General features: G+C 41.4%; 1 pseudogene; it reads left to right on the plus strand.

Annotated features, from left to right (window-relative positions):
• LOC123947154 lies at positions 1-1,123 on the plus strand (annotated as a pseudogene).
• The last annotated feature ends 8,096 nt before the right edge of the window (positions 1,124-9,219 follow it).

A 9,219-nucleotide genomic window follows, 5' to 3' on the forward strand; every position in this document is an offset into this window, starting at 1 on the left:
ATGGCCTTGAGAAACCACAGCGCAATCACTGATTTCATCCTTCTTGGGCTGCCTGCGGACCTCAGTGTCCAGGTACTGCTCTTTGCGCTCTTCCTGGGCATTTACCTCCTGACCCTAGTGGGGAACCTGCCAATGCTGCTGGTGATCAGAACTGATTTTCACCTCTACACACCCATATACTTCTTCCTGAGTCACCTCTCCTTCCTGGGTCTTTGGTTTTCTTCAGTCACTATGTCCAAGCTTCAGGAGAACCTCCTGTCTAAAAGGAAAAATTGGGACACCTGGGTGGCTCAGTTGGTTAAGCAATGTCTTCAGCTCAGATCATGATCCCAGAGTCCCAGGATTGAGTCCCGAACTGGGCTCCCAGCTCCACAGGGAGTCTGCTTCTCCCTCTGACCTTCTCCTCTCTCATGCTGTCTCTCACTGTCTCTCTCTCAAATAAATAAATAAAATCTTAAAAATAAATAAATAAATAAGAAATCATTTCAATAGAGGAATGCCGAACTCAAGCCTTCTTGGCAGTTGACGTTGCAGGAAAAGAAATTTTACTGCTCTCTGCCATGGCCTATGACTGCTATGCCTCCATCTGTCACCCTCTGCTCTACGGTGAGCAGCCAGCTGTGTATGAGGCTGTTATGGGCTTCATGGACCCTGGGTTTCCTGGATAAACTTATCAACATCTTCCTGGCTATGAACTTGAACTTCTGTGAGGCCCATACCATCCATCACTACAACTGTGAGCTGCCCTCCCTCTTCTCCCTTTGTCCTGCTCTGATGTCTCTGCCAACCTCACTGTCCCGGTCTGTTCCACTCTCCTACACATGACTTTGGTACATTCTTCCTGATCTTCATCTCCTTTGTGCACATTGTCTCCACCATCCTGAGCATCAGCTTCACCTCAGGCAGAAGCAAGGCCTTCTCCACTTTCTCCTCCCACTCACTGCAGTGAGCTGCTTTTATGGCTTGGCTTTCCCCCATCATCTAATGCCAGCCTCAGGACCTGGAGCTGATCTTCTCTATACAGTATGGTGTGGTCACTCCCCTAGTGAATCCCCTCATCTACAGCCTGAAAAACAAAGAAGTAAAAGCAGCTCTGAAAAGAACCTTGGGGAAATATTTGTAATGGCACAGGTGGCAAGCTACAAAGAGATGATCAGTAAGGAAAGAACTACAGGCTTCAGGATATCTGTTGAGTTGATACTACAATCTTCCTGATGGCCCATTGTTTTAGATGCTAAAAGACACCACAGAAGAGCTTAAGAAAGAGCCACACAGATACCCTGAGGGTAGGCGAGGGTAGGAGAAGGTGGTTCAGATTAAATCCCGCTCAAAGGCTGATCAATGGAATATAGAGTCGTCTTGATTAAAAGTTTTAATCATAATTTATTCCCGTTTCATTGGCACTGTATTACTGTTTCATTGACACTGAATAAAACAATGTGTGTGTACTGGATTATTTTTTAGGATTAAATGTACAGAAAGGCATGAAAACCATAAGATTTCACCAAAAACTGTTGAATCTCTGGGAAGGAAAAGTTATAAACTTGGGGTCTGTGGGGGCCTTGATGCTTTAATGAAGAAGCCCTTGCAGATAGACAAAAGTACTAAAATTCAGGACAGCACCATCATCAGGTCGGTGATTTGGGTGATACAAAGAACGCTATTGATCTGTTACTTGAGAGTTTCAAAAAGAGGGAAAATGTCACTCCTTCTAGGGTAAGACAGGAAAATGCAGCCCTCTGCAACAATTAACCTCCTTCAAGCTTTGTCTTTTCCATTTAGCCCACTTGGGGAATGCAAGGGGTTCTAGTCAATTGTTTTGGAGTAATTTCCTTTTCATATATTCTAGCATGCATCACGAAATATGCAGGATGTGTTATATGATTCACCAAATTTGTATCTTCTGAGAAATTTTTCTTGCTATTTATGATTTTCCTCAAAATAGATTGTTTTAAGTGTGGTAACTTATACTTGTTCAATGTTATTTTCTGTCTAACAATAATGACACCCCTAAAATACTTGTTATTGATGAGGGACAGAAAGAGGAAAATGTTGACCCTTAGTCAGGAAGGCTGACTTACAGTATGCATAGTTTCAGTGGGGATCAAACTCATGCTAGTTGCTACATTCTTTTTTTTTTAAGATTTTTATATATTTATTTGACAGAGATCACAATTAGGCAGAGAGGCAGGTAAAGAGAGAGAGAGAGAGAGAGAGACAGCGGGGAGGAAGCAGGTTCCCTGCTGAGGGGAGAACCTGATGCAGGGCTCCATCCCAGGACCCTGGAATTGTGACCTGAACCAAAGGCAGAGGCTTTAACCCACTGAGCCACCCAGGCACCCCAGGTTGATACATTCTCTAAGGGTTTCAGGACTGCCTTCATATCTCACTGATAGTTACTATTGAACTAATGATAAGCACCGAAAGAATGTTGCAAAAGTAGTTTTAGGAGTACAGATTCAAACAAATGTGAGGAAACTTTTGTAATCTGATACTCTGTGGTCCCTCTTCTCTTTGATTAAGCAGATAACCACCAGCCTTTTAGTTTTCTTGACTGTTTCCTTTGTTGTGCAGAAGCTTTTTATCCTAATGAAGTCCCAATAGTTCATTCTTCCTTTTGGCTTTGGAGGCAGGTCTAGTAAGAAGTTGTTGTGGGCGAGATCACAGAGGTTGCTGACTGTGTTCTCCTCTAGGATTCTGATGGATTCCTGTCTCACATTGAGGTCTTTCATCCATTTTGAGTTTGTCGTTGTGTGTGGTGTAAGGAAATGGTCCAGGTGCATTCTTCTGCATGTGGCTGTCCAATTTTCCCAGCACCATTTATTGAAGAGACTGTCCTTTTTCTTTTTTTTTGTTTTTGTTTTTGTTAACATATAATGTATTACTTGCCCCAGGGTATAGGTCTGTGAATCATCAGGCTTACACATTTCACAGCACTCACGGTAGCACATGCCATCCCCAGTGTCTGTAACCCAGTCACCCTACCCCGCTCCCCACCCCCCAGCAACCCTCAGTTTGTTTCGTGAGATTAAGGAGACTGTCCTTTTTCCATCAGATACTCTTTCTTACTTTGTCGAAGATTTGTTGGCCATAGAGTTGAGGGTCCATTTCTGGGTAAGGCAACCTACATAATGGGAGAAGACATTTGCAAATGACATATCAGATAAAGGGCTGGTATCCAAGATCTATAAAGAACTTATCAAACTCATCACCCAAAAAACAAATAATGCAGTCAGGAAATGGGCAGAAGACATGAACAGACATTTTTCCAAAGTAGACATACGAATGATCAAAAGACACATGAAAAAATGTTTCATATCACTCAGTATCAGGGAAATACAAATCAAAACCACAATGAGATACCACCTCACACCAGTCAGAATGGCTAAAATTAACAAATCAGGAAATAACAAAGCCTGATGAGGATGCAGAGAAAGGGTAACCCTCCTACACTGTGGGAGAATGCAAGCTGTTGCAGCCACTCTGGAAAACAGCATGGAGGTTCCTCAAAATGTTGAAAGTAGAGCTATCTTACCAGCAATTGCACTACTGGGTATTTACCCAAAGATACAGAGGTAGTGACCTGAAGAGGCACTGCACTCCAATGTTCATAGCAACAATGTCTGCAATAGCCAAAATATGGAAAGAGCCCAGATGTCCATCAACAGAGGAATGGATAAAGAAGATGTGGTACATGTCATGAGAGACTATGGACTCTGAAAAACAACCAGAGGGTTTTGAAGGGGCAGGGGTGGGAGGTTGAGGAACCAGGTGGTGGATAATAGGGAGGGCACGTACTGCATGGAGCACTGGGTGTGGTGCAAAAACAATGAACACTGTTACGCTGAAAATAAAGAAATTAAAAAAAAAAAAGAAGATGTGGTACATGTATACAATGGAATGTTACTCAGGTATTAAAAAGGATGAATACTTATCATTTTCATTGACATGGATGGAACTGAAGGGTATTATGCCAAACAAAATAAGTCAATCAGAGAAAGACAATTATCATATGGTTTCACTTATATGTGAAATATTAGAAACAGTACAGAGGATCATAGGAAAAGGGAGGAAAAACTGAATGGGAAGTCATCAGACAGGGAGAAAAACCATAAAAAAACTCTTTTTTTTTAAAGATTTTATTTATTTATTTGACAGACAGAGATCACAAGTAAGCAGAGAGGCAGGCAGAGAGAGAGGAGGAAGCAGACTCCCTTACTGAGCAGAGAGCCCGATGTGGGGCTCGATCCCAGCATTCTGGGATCATGACCTGAGCTGAAGGCAGAGGCTTTAACCCATTGAGCCACCCAGGTGCCCCCCATGAAAAACTCTTAACTATAGGAAACAAACTTAGGACTGCTGGAGGGGTGGGGGGTTGGAGAATGGTGTAATTGGGTGGTGAGCATTAAGGCAGGCACATGATGTGATGAGCAGTGGGTGTTATAGGCAACTGATGAATTATTGAACACTACATCTGAAACTAATGATGTACTAAATGTTGGCCAATTGAATTTAAAAATAATAATAATAATAACTATCAGCCTCACACAGCAAGTGCAGCTCTTTCTGTCTGCAGGTCCTGTTCCAGTTCTACTTAAATGAACTTACTAAGTTGCACCATAGAATGTCTCAAGAATTCTTTCTTGGAGCACCTGGGTGGTGCAGTTGGTTAAGCATCTGCCTTCAGTTCCTGTCATGGTCCCAAGGTCCTGTGATCCAGCACTGCAGCAGACTGCCTGCTTGGTGGGGAGTCTGCTTCTCCTTCTGCTTCTTCCCTTGCTCATGCTCTGTCTAGCTCTCTGTCATGCAGTTCTCTCTCCCAAATAAATAGATAAAATCATTTAAAAAAGAAAAGAAGAATTCTTTCTTGACCTGTGCCAGATGACCCTGCAGCATTTTGATTAATAGGTTAAAACACTGTCATTCCATTTTACTGTATTTTTTCATAAACATATGTTATCATAAAATATATCAGGTAATGAATCACATGTTAATTAATAACACATCCTTATTTCTAATTTTTTATTTGTTAGTTTTATTTTAAATATGATATTAATACAAGTGTTCAGTAGTCTAACTTTTTTTAAGATGTTCAAAATAGATTTTCACGCAAAAACCAATGTTAAAATTACCATTAAAAAATGTTCCTTCTCTTTCCCCTTGTCATGCTGAGAGTATAGAGAAGATAGAAGTAGATCAAAGACCAAGTGACTGTGTTCAGATTGATTTTTCAGATCTCTAAGGTACAGCACCTTTCTTAAACATAGAAATTTCTTTCATCTCCATGCCAAAATTTTGGTTTATTTTTCTTTATCATAAAACACAAAAGAGGGATGACTGGGTGGCTCAGTGGGCCAAAGCCTCTGCCTTCGGCTCAGACCGTGACTCCAGGGTCCTGGGATCTAGCCTAGCATCTGGCACTCTGCTCAGCAGGGAGCCTGCTTCCCTTCCTCTCTTTCTGCCTGCCTCTCTGTCCACCTGTAATCTCTCTGTCAAACAAACAAACAAAATCTTTTTTATTTCTAATTTTTAAGTTGCAATAAGAAAACAGTATGTTAAAGAAAAAGATGATAATTATCAAAAAAATAATTCCAACAATGAATTCTGTTACACTGAAAAGAAATAAATAAAAAATAAATAAATAAAAATGTTTTACACTGAAAAAAAAATTTAAAAAATAATAATTCCATCACCCATACTTAGGTATATTTTCTACTAATGCCTCTTGTACATAAAGATTTTAATGTAGGGTGCCTGGGTGGCTCAGTTGGTTAAGTGGTTGCCTTTGGCTCAGGTCATGATCCCAAGGTCCTGGGATTGAGTCCCACATTAGGCTCACTGCTCCACGGAGAGCCAGCTTCTCCCTCTCCCTCTGCCTGATGCTCTGCTTACTTGTGCTATCTCTCTGTTAAATAAATAAATAAAATCATCTTAAAAAAAGATTTTAATGTAACACATTTATTGAGAAGTCTCAACTCTATGGCAAATACACATGAAACTAATTTTTTTTCCAGTTATTTAATTCGACTGGGCTGTATAATCTCCACTATCTTACATTTAAAAGACTTATCAGCAGATCCTTAATTTCTATATCACTTTGTTTAATATATGTATATTTTAACTTAAGACATATATTCACTGAAGTCTCACTCCTCTCCTCCCTCAAATGCAGGTTTGAGCTGGTATCTCACTGTTCTGAAGAGGCCTAATCTGGCACAGGCACATCCCCTCTACCACCTCTTCAAGGACAGTTTCCCAAGTCTGGGGGACAAAAAAAGACAGAGGGAACAAAACAAATGACTTCCTGTAATTTGCCCTGTTGTTATTTTCTCACTGTTGATTGTCACTTGTTTTCTAGTTAGCAATAACTGACCTAAAGAATGACCTCAGGACAGCCATCATACAAACCAACTCTGGCACATTGGAGTTCTTTTTAAGATCCCACTGATCCTCCTCAGTGCACAGTTCCCTGACTCAGAAGACTTGACTCCTATTCACTCTACTCTCTCCTGCCTCTCCTCCTATACTAGCAGCACTCCACAGCCTCTTGTTGTTGAGGTAACCTGCCCTAAAAACCACCTTGGATGCAAAAATTAGAGTCCAGGGGGAGGAGTCAAGATGGCGGAGAAATAGCAGGCTGAGACTACATCAGGTAGCAGGAGATCAGCTTAATAGCTTATCTAAACATTGAAAACACCTACAAATCCAACGGGAGATCGAAGAGAAGAAGAACAGCAATTCTAGAAACAGAAAATCAACCACTTTCTGAAAGGTAGGACTGGCGGAGAAGTGAATCTAAAACGATGGGAAGATAGACCGCGGGGGGAGGGGCCGGCTCCCGGCAAGCGGCGGAGCAACGGAGCACAAAATCAGGACTTTTAAAAGTCTGTTGCACTGAGAGACTTTGCTCCAGAGGCTAAACCGGGGTGAGCCAGCGTGGCCCCAGGTCCCGCAGGGTCACAGAAGGATCGGGGGTGTCAGAGTGTCGCAGAGCTCACAGGTATTAGAACAGAGAAGCCTGCTACAGAGACAGAGCTGAGGACTGAACTTTCAGCTTGGGGTTACCTTGAACTGGTCAAGAGCTGGGTGAGCTCGGAGTGCAGCTAGAGGCTGGGGATATGGGAGTGATTGGGTGCTGTCCTCTGGGGACGCACTGAAGAGTGGGGCCCCGGGATCTCGGCTCCTCCGGGCCGGAGACTAGGAGGCCGCCATTTTCATTCCTGTCCTCCGGAACTCTACGGAAAGCGTTCAGCGAACTGAAGCTCCCAAAAGCGAACCCAAGCGGATAACTTAGTCCGGCCCCCGGTAAGGGCGGTGCAATCCCGCCTCGGGCAAAGACACTTGAGAGTCACTACATCAGGCCCCTCCCCCAGAAGATCAACAAAATATCCAGCCAGGAAGAAGTTCATCTATCAAGGAAAGCAGGTTCAATTCCTAAGACAGCAGCGGAATTCCAGAGGAGGAGAAAGCAAAGCACGGAACTCATGGCTTTCTCCCCATGATTCCTTAGTCTTGCGGTTAATTCAATTTTTTTTTCTTTTTTAAATTTTTTTTTCTTTTTTCAATTTTTTTTCTTTCTTTTTTCTTCTTCTGCTAAATTTTTTAAAACTTTTACCCTTTTCTTTTTTAACGTTTTTTGACTAGTTTATCTAAATATATATATTTTTTCTTTCTTTTTTATATTTTTTCTTTATTTGTTTTATTTTTTTAATTTTTTTCTTTTTTTTTCTGAACCTCTTTTTATCCCCTTTCTCCACCGCCACAATTTGGGGTCTCTTCTGATTTGGTTACAGCGCATTTTTCTGGGGTCTTTGCCACCCTTTTAGTATTTTATTTGATCCTTCATATCCTCTTATCTGGACAAAATGACAAGGCGGAGAAAATCACCACAAACAAAAGAACAAGAGGCAGTACTGAAGGCTAGGGACCTAATCAACACAGACATTGGTAGTATGTCAGATCAAGAGTTCAGAATGACGATTCTGAATGTTCTCGCCGGGCTCGAAAAAGGCATGGAAGATATTAGAGAAACCCTTTCTGGAGATATAAAAGCCCTTTCTGGAGAAACTAAAGAACTAAAATCTAACCAAGTAGAAATCAAAAAAGCTATTAAAGAGGTGCAATCAAAAATGGAGGCTCTCACTGCTAGGATAAATGAGGCAGAAGAAAGAATTAGTGATATAGAAGACCAAATGACAGAGAATAAAAAAGCCGAGCAAAAGAGGGACAAACAGCTACTGGACCATGAGGGGAGAATTCGAGAGTGACACCATAAGACGAAACAACATTAGAAATAATTGGCATTCTGAAGAAGAAGAAAGAGAGAGGGGAGCAGAAGGTCTATTGGAGAGAATTATTGGAGAGAATTTCCCTAATATGGCAAAGGGAGCAAGCATCCAAATCCAGGAGATGCAGAGAACCCCCCTCAAAGTCAACAAGAATAGGTCCACACCCCGTCACCTAATAGTAAAATTTGCATGTCTTAGTGACAAAGAGAAAATCCTGAAAGCAGCCCAGGAAAAGAAGTCTATAACATACAATGGTAAAAATATTAGATTGGCAGCAGACTTATCCACAGAGACCTGGCAGACCAGAAAGAACTGGCATGATATATTCAGAGCACTAAACAAGAAAAACATGCAGCCAAGACTACTCTATCCAGCTAGGCTACCATTGAAAATAGAAGGAGAGATCACAAAAGCTTCCAGAACAAACAAAAACTGAAAGAATTTGCAAACACCAAACTAGCTCTACAGGAAATACTGAAAGGGGTCCTCTAAGCAAAGAGAGAGCCTAAAAGTAGTAGATCAGAAAGGTACAGAGACAATATACAGTAACAGTCACCTTACAGGCTAATAATGGCACTAAATTCATATCTCTCAATAGTTACCCTGAATGTTAATGGGCTAAATGCCCCAATCAAAAGACACAGGGTATCAGAATGGATAAAAAAACAAAACCCATCAGTATGTTGCCTACAAGAAACTCATTTTAGACGCGAAGACACCTCCAGATTTAAAGTGAGGGGGTGCAAAACAATTTACCATGCTAATGGGCATCAGAAGAAAGCTGGGGTGGCAATCCTTATATCAGATCAATTAGATTTTAAGCCAAAGATTATAATAAGAGATGAGGAAGGACACTATATCATACTCAAAGGGTCTGTCCAACAAGAAGATCTAACAATTTTAAATATCTATGCCCCTAACGTGGGAGCAG

The sequence above is a fragment of the Meles meles genome, chromosome 7 (genome assembly GCF_922984935.1).
Source record: "Meles meles chromosome 7, mMelMel3.1 paternal haplotype, whole genome shotgun sequence".
NCBI lineage: Eukaryota > Metazoa > Chordata > Mammalia > Carnivora > Mustelidae > Meles > Meles meles.